The sequence below is a fragment of the Heliangelus exortis genome, chromosome 2 (genome assembly GCF_036169615.1).
Source record: "Heliangelus exortis chromosome 2, bHelExo1.hap1, whole genome shotgun sequence".
In the NCBI taxonomy this organism is placed as follows: Eukaryota; Metazoa; Chordata; class Aves; order Apodiformes; family Trochilidae; genus Heliangelus; species Heliangelus exortis.
The window spans coordinates 48,214,064-48,227,231 of NC_092423.1; the positions used below are offsets into that span (position 1 = coordinate 48,214,064).

General features: G+C 45.2%; 1 long non-coding RNA gene across 1 annotated transcript; it reads right to left on the minus strand.

Moving 5' to 3' along the window:
• Positions 1-2,065: 2,065 nt before the first annotated feature.
• On the minus strand, positions 2,066-7,394 carry LOC139792531 (uncharacterized). Its single transcript, XR_011724302.1, has 2 exons — positions 7,093-7,394; positions 2,066-3,212 (listed from the first exon to the last, which is right to left on the minus strand). It is a non-coding gene; the product is annotated as an uncharacterized lncRNA (long non-coding RNA).
• Between the last annotated feature and the right edge of the window lie 5,774 nt (positions 7,395-13,168).

Below are 13,168 nucleotides of genomic sequence, written 5' to 3' on the forward strand. Positions count from 1 at the left end.
GAGGTTGCTCCATGCCCATCGGAAAATTACAGAGCCCTTTTGGCTCCTGCTGCTGAGCATTGCTTTGTCACGCTTGAGCTGTCTGCTGGCACATCTGCTTTCCCGTCTCACTTGGAAGGAAAACGTGTGGCTGAAAGTCTGATTGGAAGCTGAGTAGTTTATTTCTGTTATCTGATGCTATGCAATGGGTAAGACAAACTTGTCACTGTCTGTCAATGATATGATTTCCTGGACTGATCTTCCAAAAAAATAAAGAAATGGACTCATCAGATTAATCTCCCAAGAGATCTGTCTGGTATGAGGAAGATTTGAAAATCCAGCTTAATTTTTGGACTAGCTAAAACTGAAGCAGAAGTTGAGTCCAACTAAACTCCCAGAAAGCTTAGGCTTTTAATTTTCTAAAAAAATTAGATAATGCACTTGTCCAGGTGCTCCTCCAAGAAGGCTGTATTACAAGTATGTTACCTTTACAACCAGTGACCAAGAGCTATATTCTTAAAGGCATATTCAAAATGCCTTTCTGTAGACCAGTTATGCTACTGCAGCAATTATGGTGACTGAAGCAAGTGCTTTTATGTAATAGAGATCCCTGCTGACTGACATTATTCCAGTTTACAAGAAGACCAAGGACAACAACGGAGAAGACTACAGACCTGTCTAAACTCCATACCTCGAAAAATTATGGAGGACATGATGCTGCGTGCTATTGGAAGGAATTTAAAGAACAACACAATTATCAGGCACAGTCAGCGTGGGTTCACTAAGGGAAAGGCTCATTTGTAATAATTTGTTATCCTTCTGCTATAAGGTCACATGCCCAGTGGGTGAAAGGAAGGCAGTGAATATAATTTTTTCTGGAATTTAATAAGGATTTCAATATTGTCTGTCAGAGCATCCTTGTGGACAAGCTGTCTAGCTGCGGGATGAGCAGGTACATGGTGCACTGGGTGAAGAAGTGGCTGCTTAATGTGTTGTTGTGAATGGGGATATACCTGGATGGTGACAGATCAGAAGCAGTGTTCCTTAGGGCTCAATTTTAGGACCAGTTATGTTAAATATTTTCATCAATGACCTGACAGTAACTTTGCTGATGATACTAAACTGGAAGGTGGTGTTGACTCTCAAGGGACAAGAGGCCTTGTAGAGTGATATGGATAGATCAGAGCACTGGACAGTCATCCACAGTATCATATTTAACAGGAAAAAATGCTGGATTCTACACCTGAGATGTAGGAATGCTGGACACAAATCTAAATTGGGAGAAGAGCCCTCTAAACTGGAAGCAGCCCTGCAGAAAGGGGTCTGGGGATGCTGGTTGGCAGGAGGCTCAAGAGGAGTCAGCAGTGTGCCCTGGCAGCCAAGAGGGTAAAACACATCTGGGATGCATCAAGTACAGCTTAACCTGCTGGCCCAAAAAGGTGTATTGCATGAGTATTTCATGCAGTTACAGGCCCCAAAATTAAAAAAGGATGTTAAAGTACTTGAATGTGTCCATGTGAGTGCTAAAAAAGCTGGGGGAAGGATCCAGAAGGCATGTCTTATGAGGAGAGACTGAGGATATGGGTTTTGTCTAGTTTGGAGAAGGAGACTGAAGGAGGAGCTCACTGGTCTAAGTATCTTCCTGAGGGGAAGTGTGGGAGTAGTTCAAAGCTACATCCACTGGGGGAGGTTTGGGCTTGACATGAGGAAATATTTCTTTACCAAGAGGATGGTCAAACTCTGAAACAGGCTGCTGATGCTCCATGCCTGTCAGTGATTAAAAGGCATTCGGACACACCTCTCAATGACACATTTTAACTTTTGGTTGGCCCTGAAGTGGCCAGGCAGTTGGACTAGATGATAATTTTTGGTCCATTCCAATGTAAATATTTCCTTCCCTTTCCCTTTCCCCTTCCCCTCCCCATTCCTCTCCCCCTTCCCTCCTCTCTCTACTCTCCTCCCTTCCCCAACCTTTCTCTTCTCCTGCACTCTTGATGACTGAAATAATTATGAGACTGTTACTTACCTGAAAGGTCAGGGGGGTATTTAGCTCAAAAACACTTCCAAGGACACATAGCACAAAGGATACAGGTGGAACAGGATTTTATTTTATTTTATTTTTCTAACTCTCTTTCAGCACAGATGTGCACAAGCATTAAAAGAGTGTGCAAGTGTAGCCAGGAGCAGGCTGATGCAGTCCTCAGTTTAGCCTGAAAAATATCACTTGAAAGTCTGGCAAGGGAAAGTCAGAGAGCTCCAGAAAGTCAAAAATCCACTACATCTTGCTGGGAGCTGTGAACTCTTGAGACTGGATGAGGAAAAGGATTCTGGCTGATCCACGTTTCTCTTTTATGGCAAGGAGTTAATGGCACCGTTAGTTTCCAGCACAGATGCTATGACCTCGACCCTCTCCAGGCAAGTTTGCCTGTGGAGTTTCTTGCAATATCATGAATTATGGGCTGTTCTTTTTCTTCCTGGTGAATATTTTTCTCTCAGACACAGCAGGGAATGAACACACCCGTCTGTAAACATAATTCCTTCACAGGACACACTCTATTTTGACCACACATCCTTCCTGAAGCCTGCCATGTAGAGTAACCCAAACAATGGGGCTGATGGAGCCAAGAGAAAGGATGCCAGCTGAACCCAGCCTCCTTCAGATCAGAGTCAGACACTGGGTCAGTCCCCAGATGATACTACCATTTTTAAAATATGTAACTAATATTGAAAAAAAACAACCCGTAGGCATAAAATATTAACTTTTGACAGAAACAGAGAAGTGGATAACAGACTGATGCACAAAGAAGGTTCTTTCTTGAAAAAAACTCAAAGGTTTTAATAATGTGATTTTATCTCTTTTTGGGAAAGTATTTTTTTTCCTATGAATTTGTATTTTGTCACTGGAGAAAAATCAAACTCCAGTCAATCTCACAGCTATTTTGTAATCTTTTCCCTAAAATCTTGATTTTATTTTACTTTAGTTTACTTTACTCTTTATAGCTTCTATTTGGGACAAATATTGGAACGTTATTTTGATGATCTATTGACTCTCTGACTCTTGAATGACTATTTGGATTCTATTTGGAAACTATTTGGACTCTAAAGTACTCTATAGTGCTCTATTTGACTTTATTTGGTCTCTAATTGACTCTAGGCTCTGCTCCTCTATTGGACTCTGTTAGAGTCTGACGTGATACTATTTGATGCCATTTGACTCTATTTGGACTCTGGGTCTATTTAACTCTGATTCCATTTGACTCTAGTGGGACAATATTTGACTATTGGGACTCTCTTTTGTCTCTTTGCTGTCTCTCTTTGACTCTCTTTGGGCTCTATTCTGACTCTTATTTGACTGTTTGAACTCTATTTTGATTCTATTCCCTCAAGACTGTATTTGACTTTTTGTTTCTGAGTCTATTTGAATTTCATTTGACTCAATTTTATTTTACCCTTTTCGATGCTTTTTGACTCTGTTGGACTCTGTGTGACTATCTGATTCTTTTGGACTGTATTGGGCACTATTTGGACTTTATAGGACTCTATTTGGACTCTGTATTTCGCTCTCTTGGTTCTCTATTTGGTCTCTATTGGGCCTTTATTGGGATCTATTGGAATCTGTTTTGGCTTTATTTGGATGTTATTTGGTCTATATTTGTACTCTGAGTGTCTGACTCTATTTACTTTGATTTGACTCTTGACTAGATTTGAATCTATTTAGTTTAATTTTATTCTCTTTCACAGAATCACAGAACCATTCTGGTTGGAAAAGATTGTTGAGATCATCAAGTCCGACCATAACCTGACTCTACCAAGGCCAGTGCTAAGAAAATCTGTATGTCTTTTAAACACCTCCAGGGACGATGATTCAACCACCTCCCTGGACAGCCTGTTCCAGTTTTTAATTACCCTCTCAGTGAAGATGTTTCTTCTAGTATCTAATCTAAACCTCCTCTCTCCAACATAAGACCACCTCCTCTCACCCTATCACCAGTTTAGTAACTGGTGGAAAAGAGGCAATCCCCACCTTACCACAATATCCTTTCAAGTAGCTATAGCGAACAATAAAGTCTCCCCTCAGCCTCCGCTTCTCCATACTGGAAAACCCCAGTTCCCTCAGCCATTCCTCATAAGACTTGTGGCTCTAGGCCCTTCACACCAGTTTTTTTTACCTTCTCTGCATTTGCTCCAGCACATTGATATCTTTCTTGTAGTGGGGGGCCCAAACTGAACACAGTATCTGAGGTGCAGCCTCACAAGTGCCTTAGTACAGGGGGACAATCACTTTCCTAGTCCTGCTGGCCACACTGCTTCTGGTACAAGCCAGGACGCCATTGGCCTTCTTGGCCACCTGGGGCACACTGCTGGATCATATTTAGCTGGTTGTCAATCAAGCCCCCCAAGGTCCTTTTCTGCCTGGCAGCTTTCCAGCCACTCCTCCCCACGTCTTGTTGCATGGGGTTGATGTGGCCCAAGTGCAGGACCCAACACTTGGTGCTATTAAATCTCATACAATCGGTCTTGGCTTACCAATCCATCCTGCCCAGGTCTCTGTAGAGCTTTCCTATCTGCAGGAAGATCAGTATTCCCTCCTCTCAATTTAGTTTCATCTTCAGACTTACTGAGGGGTGCACTCAGTCCCTTCCTCCAGATCATGAATAAGATATTAAAGAGAACTGGACTCAGTACTGAGCCCTGGGGAACACCACTTGTGACCAGCCATCAACTGGTTTTAACTCCATTCACCACAACTCCAGTTTACTAGCCAGACAGTTTTTTTACCCAGTGAAGTGTACACTGGTCTAAGCCATATGTAGATAGTTTCTCCAGAAGAATGCTGTGAGAAACAGTGTGGAAGGCTTTGCTAAGGTCCAGCCTTAGTACATCCACAGCCTTTCCCCCATCTGCTAAATGGATCACCTTGTCGAAGAAGGAGATCAGGCTCATCAAGCAGGACCTGCCTTTCATGAACCCATGCTGACTGGGTCTGATCACCTGGTTATTTTGCATAATAGCACCCAGGATGATCTGCTCCATGGCCTTCTCTGACTCCAAGGTCAGGCTTACAATCCTGTAGGTCTCTGGATTCTCCTTCTGGCCCTTCTTGTAGATGGGGGCCACTCTGCAAATCTCCAGTGTTAGTGGGACCTCCTTGGCTAGCCATGACTGCTGGTAAATGGTGGAAAGTGTTGTGGTGAGCACTTCTGCCAGCTCCCTTTATCCCATCAGGCCCTATAGACTTGTGTATGTCTAAGTGGTACAACAGGTTGCTAACTATCTCCTCTTGGATTATGGAAGCTTCAGGCCCCTGCCCATCCCTGTCTTCCAGCTCAGGGAGCTGAACACCCAGTGAACAACTGGTCCTACTACTAAAGACTGAGGCAAAGAAGTCATTAAGTATCTGAGCCTTCTCCTCATCTTTGATCACTGTTTCATCCTGCATCCAGTGAGGGACAGAGGTTCTCCCCCTTAGTCCTCCGTTTGTAATTAAGATATTTATAGTAGCATTTCTTGTTATCTTTGACAGCTGCAGCCAGATTGATTCATAGCACTCCTTAATTTACAGGGCAACCCCACCACCTCTCCTTCCTTGCCTGTGCTTTCTGAAGAGGTTGCAGACACTGATTACAGCACTCTAGTCATGTGAGTCATCCCACCGTATTTCTGTGATGGCAACAGTGTCATAGTTTTCCTGCTACACAATGGTTTCCAGTTCCTCTTGTTTATTGTCCATGCCGTGTACATTTGTGTAGGTGCACTTCAGTTGGGCTGATGGTCCTGCCACGTTTGGCAAGGAGAAGTCCTAATTCCTAGGTGACTGTTCTCAGGCACTTCCACAGTAACTAACCAACCAATGACTCTCACACATCTTTTTTTCTGCATCAATCTCCATCCCTTACCTCCACTAGAATGGCAGACTGAAAAGACCTCTCTAGCACACCATCCCTGAAACACTTAAGTGCTGGCTCCAGGCTTATTTCTAGCAATCCTAGTTTTGTGCCCTTGCCCCTTCAGCTCTAGACTTGTATCCATCAGCCCTGCTATCATCAGGATCCTCTCCCTGCTTTGAGAGTTTCATTCCTTCACTGATCCCTGGAACTGGAGTGATAAAGGAGAACACCACCAGTACTCCTGATCCCTTAACCAGTAGCTTTAAGGCCCTAAAGTCTCTCTCCATTGCCTCTGGACTTCTTATTACCACTTCATCACTGCTAACCTGAAAGATTAATAATGGGTCCAAGGGCTTTACTAGGAAAAGGAGCTCTCTCTGAATATTTTTAACCCAGGGCCTAGGGCAGCAGATTTCAGAACTGAGTTGCCTCTGACAACGACTTGCCTTTTTTTCTTTACTGGAGTGGTTTTGATGGGTGTAGTCTGATTCAGACTTGGTGACACCTTCAAGCTAGGTGGACCATTGTCTTTGTCAGCACTCAGTTCCCCTTGCAAAGCATTGTACCTGTTATGCAAGGGTAACTGAGAAGGTGTGGCTGAATAGACACCCCTGTGGTGTCTGCTGCCATTTACCCCTGTCCTCTAAGTCATGTTCATGATGTTCATTCAGGTAAAGAGAGGCTGGGGACTGCTCTGTGTCATAAGCCCTGGCAGCCTTTGACAGTATTTGACATAATTTGCCTCTATTTGAACTCTATTGGACTCCTCTATTTGACTCAATTAGGGCTCTATTTTGGCTCTGCTTGGCTTCATTTTGGCTTCTATTTGGTCTCTACTGGAAGCCTGCCAGACTCCATGTGATTCAGTTTGGGCTTTATTTTGGCCGTATTTTACTCTCTTTGAACTCTCTTCAGCTCTCTTTGGACTCTATTTGTCTCCATTTGGCTCTGTTTGGACTGTATTTGGAATCTGTATGGCTCTTTTTGGACACTATTTGACTGTTAGGACTCTATTGGACTCTGTTGGAACTATTTTTTGTCCCTATTGACTCTTTTTGACTCTGTTTTGCTTTTGACTCTATTTAACTCTTTTGAACTCCAGTTTGACTCCTTTTTTGTCTATTTGCTCTCTTTGGACTCTTTTTTTGAACCACATTTGGACTCTTTTGGATTATATTTTTCTAATTTTTTATTCTGTTTAGGCTCATATTGACCCTATTTTGACTCTATTTGACTCTGATTCTTATTTAATTCTTTTTTTTTTTCTTTTTGACTATTTGATGCTATTTGACTCTACTTTGACTCTGTTTAGAGTCTATTTGCATCTAATTTACTGTATTTGACTCTTGAATCTATTGGACTCAGCTTAATTTAAACTCTATTTGGACTGCATTTGGATTCTATTGGAGTCTATTTGACTCTAGACCTTATTTGATTCCCTTTGCCTTATTTTGTCTCTCTTGCCTCTATTTTACACTATTTGACCCTATTGTGGGCTCTATTAGGGCTCTTTTTTTGGACTATTTGAGTCTGTTTGACTTCTGGCTCTTGACTCAGTTTGATTCTATGTAACTCTATGTAATTCTATGTATTTCATTCTCTTTAACCCCATTTGACTCTATCTGGTCTCTAATTAGGGCTCTGTTTTGTTCTGCTGGGCCCTTCTTGTGATGTTATTGGAGTCTATTAGGCTCTGTTGGGGTCTGTTTTAACTCTGTTTGGATTCTATTTGCTGTTATTTGACTCTGGACTGTATATAGCAGGATTCCTCTTCAGTCCCCACCCTCCACAATTCCAGCCACAAACAGATAGGATGTGATGTTCCAACCACAGACGCCCAGGAGCAAGGGCTACAGGAAGTAACTCTAAGAGCAGCACACAGGGGATACCACAGAAAGAAATGACAGTGCTTGTGGTGGGTGACTCTCTCTTAAAGGGCACTGAGAAACCCATCTCCTGACCTGACAGAGAGCCATGAGAGGTCTGCTGCCTCCTGGGAGCTGAGATCAGAGACATCACTGAGAGGGCACCACAACAAGCACACACTACTACCCTCTGCTATTTCTTTCATGTGGGCACAAATGACACAGCAAGCCAGAAGCTAAGCAGAATTAAGGAGGTCTATACAGCTCTAGGGGTACAGGTAAAAAAATCTGGTCTGCAAGTTATCTTTTCCTGCCATCTTACCAGATGGAGGAAAAGAGGTAGTCAGAAACATGTATAATGCGTATCAACTTCTAGCTATGTTGTCAGCTATGCTCTGGCTGATGCTGTTGAGAGGGTTTTGGATTTTATGACAATAGGACCTCCTTCAATGACTATAACATGTTTGGGAGGGATGAAATACACCTGTCTGGACTAGGGAATTTTTTGCAGCAGGCTGGTCAGCTTAGTGAAATGAACTTCAAACTGAAGGATTCAGAAGGATTAATTTCCAAGATGGAAATGCTCATGTCAACACTGCCACCTGAGGAACAAACCAGGTCAACCAGACTTGCAAAAAATGCTCCTTAGCTGCTTGCAAAGACAAGAACCACAAGGCTAACCACTTAGTGCACAACTATGGTATGTCCTCCCACTCCTCTCCTGCTTGACTACCTCTCTGAATGCACACAGTATGGGGAACAAACAGGAAGAACTAGAGATCTGTGGTGCCATGAGCTCATTGCAATTATTGAGACATAGTGTGATAGCTCAGATGACTGGAATGGTGTCATGCATGCTGCCACAAGCAGTAGTTCAGACAGGCCAGCAAGATGGGATGGTGGAGTGGCTCTCTATGTGAAAGAGCACCTGAAGTGTATCTGCTCAGGAGAGGATAAAGAACCAATTGAGAGCTTACAGATAAGAATTAAGGGGCATGCTACATGGGTGACACTATTGTGGCAGTTCACTGGAGGCTACTTGATCAGGATGAGGAGGTCAGGGTCTACAGACAGCTGGAATTATCACAGTCCATAGGCTGCATGGAGGACTTCTTGCATTTGCTGGAGAGGCAAGACAGCAGGAAACATTCAGTATAGGAAATTCCTGCAGAGCATTGAGGATAACTTTCTAACACAGGTGGTGGAGGAACCTATGAGGAGAGGTGTACTGCTGGACTATGTATGAACAAAGGACGACTTGGGGATGTGAAGGTTGGAGGCAACAATGGCTGTGGGATGTATCCTCCACCCAGAAGTAAAGAAATATGTAGGAGTACAGCCCTGGGCTTCAGGAGAGATAATTTTAGTCTCTTCAAAGATCTAATTGATGGAATACCATGGGTATTCCTAGGGGGTAGGGCTGCCCATGAGAGTTGGTCAGTATTTGAATATTACTTCCTCCAAATTCAAGATCTGTGCATCTCTGCAAGCAAGAAAACAGAGGAGGAGGAGACCTGTATCGGTAAGTAATGATCTTCTGGAAAAACTTAAGTGGAAGAAGAAAATTTACAGCATGTGAAAAAAAGGACTGGCCCCTTGGGAGGAATATAGGAAAGTTGTAAGATAATGCAGGGATGCAACAAGGAAAGCTAAAGGCTACCTGGAATTAAATCTGGCAAGGGGTATCAAAGGCAACATGAAGAGTTTTCTTAGGCAGGGTTATTGAATGCCTTCTTTGCTTCAGTCTTCACTGCTAAAGCCAGCTTTTATCAATTCCAGACCCTGGGGTTAAGACAGAAGGTCTGGAGGGAGGTAGACTCCCTCTGTAGAGGACAACCAGACTAGAGACCACTTAGTCAGTGGACATCCATAAATCCATAGGTCCCAATGGGATACACTCATGAGAGATGGGAGAGGTGGCAAATGTTATGGCTAGGTCACTCTCCATCACCTTTGAAAGGATGTGGAGAACAGGAGAGGTGTCTGAGGATTGGAGGAAGGCCAATCATTCCAATCATCAAAAAGGGAAAGAAGAATGACATAGGAAGCTACAGGCCTTTTAGACTCACTTCTGTCCCTGGAAAGGTGATGGAACAAATCATTCTGGATGTCATCTCTAAACATGTGGCAGAAAATTACTGGGAGTGGTCAGGATGGATTCACCAAGAGGAAATCATGCTTGACTGATCTGATAGTCTTATGTCATAACTGGCTGGTTGGATAAGGGGAGAGCAGTGGATGTAATCTACCTAGACTTCAGCAAGGCTTTTGACACTGTTGCCCATAATATTCTCATTAAGAAACTCAGGAAGTGTGGGTTAGATGAGCAGACAGTGAGGTGGATTGAGCTGGCTGAGTTACAGAGCTCAGAGGGTTGGTAAATAATGTAGGGTTGAGTTGAAGGCCTGTAGCCAGCAGTGTTCCCCAGGGTTCAGCACTGGATCTGGACTTGTTCAACATGTTCATCAATGACCTAGATGAGGGGACAGAGTGTACCCTCAGCAAGTTTGCTAATGATGCAAAATTGGAGGGCTGGCTGACACACCAGAAGGTTGTGCTGCTCCAGGACAGGCTGGAGAGTTGGGCAGAAAAGAACCTGATGATGTTCAACACTCCAATGATTCTGTGAGTCTGTGATTTCACACTATTTGACTCTTTGTCTCTCTTTGCCACTACTCTCTTTCAACTCTTTTTTTAAACTCTATTTGTACGCTTTTGGACTCTGTCTCTTTGTTGACTCTGACTCCTTTTGACTCTATTTGGATGCTGGACTCTATTTTGTATCTATTTGACTGCGTTTGGGATTTAGTTTCACCGTACTTGGCTCTATTTTACTCCTTTTGCCTCTACTTGCACTCTATAATTTGAGTCTATGTGTCTCTGTTTTACTCTATTTGGACTCTTCTCAACTCTTTTGCCCATTTGCCACTACTCGGCCCCTATTGACCTGTATTGGCCTCTACTGGACTCTATTTAGATTCTAGTTTTACTTCAGTTTACTTTACTTCTCTGACTGTGTCTCAGAGCTGATGCTCACAAACATTAACAAAATGAGTATATGAAGCCAGGAGCAGGCTGATGCGTTCTTTGGTTTAGCTGGAAAAAACATCCCTTGCCATTTGGGAAAGACAAGCTACAGAGCTGCAAAGTAGCAGCAGGAATCCAGACCAAGCAGTCCCTGTCTCTGGGAGAGCAATCCTTATTCTTCAACAAGGATCAGGACCAACCAGCCACACACAAAAGGAGGTGTGTGGTACTGGAGGATATTTTCAAAAGTATGACATGTAGTGAAGACAAGCATCCTTTCTGCCTTCCCAAACTTGATCCACTGCTGTGCTTCTTGCCTCTCTTGTGTCTGCTCATCACTTGTGTTGCACAGGTGAGCTAAAAAGTGGAAGGTGCAGATGGTGCATCCAGGCTGAAGCCCTTCCAAGCGCAGGCTGTTTTGTACAAAGCAATTGTGCTCAAAAATTTGGTGGCAGTCGATATCAGAGCTGCTGCATTCTGTCAAACATGTGGCTTACCAATGAAATCTGCCTCTCTGGAGGATCTTATTTCAAGGGCATAAGGAAATGTTGGATATTGTCTCCTGTAAGGAAATGAAGCCAAGGGAAGAGCAATGCTTGTTCCTGCTCCAAACCTGCAATGGGCAGGAGAGCCCAAAAGAGCCAGGGCACAAGTGGTACCCTGGGGGTGCCAGAGCAGCAGGAAAGAACCAAACCAAAAGGGCCCAGAGGAGTCCTTACAAGGGGCTGAGCTCAGTGCTACTGAGGACAGGAAGAACCCCCAGGAACCACCCTTGGGGTCTCTCCTGAGGGTCTAAGAAGGCTTCCTTCCCACAGACGTGGGGCAGGAGGGCCACCTCCTGGAGCAGGAGCAGCAGCCCCTGGACAGAGTGGCCCAAAGGAGCCCTGGCAAGGGGCTGTGCTCAGTGCTGCAGAGGAAGGCAAAAAACCCCAGGGACACCTGTAAGGCGACGGTGGGGGAAAAAAAGCCTTCCTCCCCCCAGCTGCAGGGCAAGAGGGGCCACGGTGGTGGTGCAGGAGCATGAGGCAGTAACCCAGCCCAAATGGGCCAGAGGAGGCCTGACAAGGGGTCATGCTGAATGCTGCAGAGGAAGGCAAAAAACCCCCGGGGCCCAGGGCCAATCTGCCCCGGGGGAAAATTCCTTCCTGACCCCAGCAGAGCTGGCGATCGGCTGCTCCCTGAGCATCTGAGCAAGACTGCCTCCTTGACACAAGGGCACCTCCTGCAGATGCTCAAGCCCAAATCTCCCTCAACCTGGAGCCATCTCGGGGGCTTCCCAGAGTGGCCACATGCAGCCAGCCTGATTGGCTTTGGGGACAAATCCTTTCCCGTGCCTGGTGAGACACCAGTGGGTGCTCCAGAGCACTGAGAGCCCTTGCAACATCTCTGCATCACTCACGGTTGCTGCCCCTGGCTGAGGAGGGGAAGAAGATGGTGAGCTCTGCAGAGCTCTTCAAGAAGCCATTCCCTTGGTCTCCATGGGTGTCCAGCTGATAGAATCCTAGTAGTCTGGGGTATCTCCATGTGTTGGTGGTGGTTCTCATCTGAGGCAGCCTTATCCAGCCTCCAGTCCTCCCTCAGCTCCCTTCCGTGGAATTCCAGGAGCTTCCCGAGGACTTGGACTCAGATGTGTTTGGGCTGCCCCAGCACCAGCTCTGGCAGCAAACCCAGGAGGATGCCCCCTTTTATAGTGCCCCGGGGCATTGTGACTGCTGCTTTGCTGGTGGTGCCATTGTGAGATGGGGGTGATGGGGACAAACCCCATGCAGAGCCCCTCCCGCCACAGCCCCTCGCCCCAGGGCTTCCTTTGGGAAGGGCATTGGGTGCTGAGCCTGAGGCAGGCCCTGCCCTTGGAGGCCATGCTCTGGGCACAGCTGCTGGGTGTCCCTGATGCCTTCTCAGTCTTGGCTCCCAGTGACAAACCCAGTGCTGTTGCTTTTCTCTCTGTCTGTGGCAGAAGCCAACCCTGCAGCCCAGGGATCACCCCTAATAGCCAACAATCAGCAAACCATCTGCTAGCACAGATTATTTGATTATTTTGCAGAACTGGTGCAATGAGTGCAGAATGGTTCCAGGCTACTTCTGTTCATGTAAACAATCTCAACACTTGAACGCAAGCTCAGTGTGACAAGACAGACCATGTGTCCCCGTGTCCAGATGTGGATCTGAGAGATGAGCAGGCAGAGCAAGGATACAGATGAATTCCCTTGCCATGGGAATTCATGCCATTCCCTTCCCTTCCCACTTGTCCAGAGGGCTTTGAAGCTAAAGACTGTCTGGCAGTAGCCAGGGTTTCAGGCTATACTGAATTTTTAAGCTAAGACCCATGTTTTAAGTTACTCTTGAAAACAAACTGGTAGCCTGTGCATTTTAAGACCACTCTTCCCTTCTTGCAAAAGGCCCCACAAG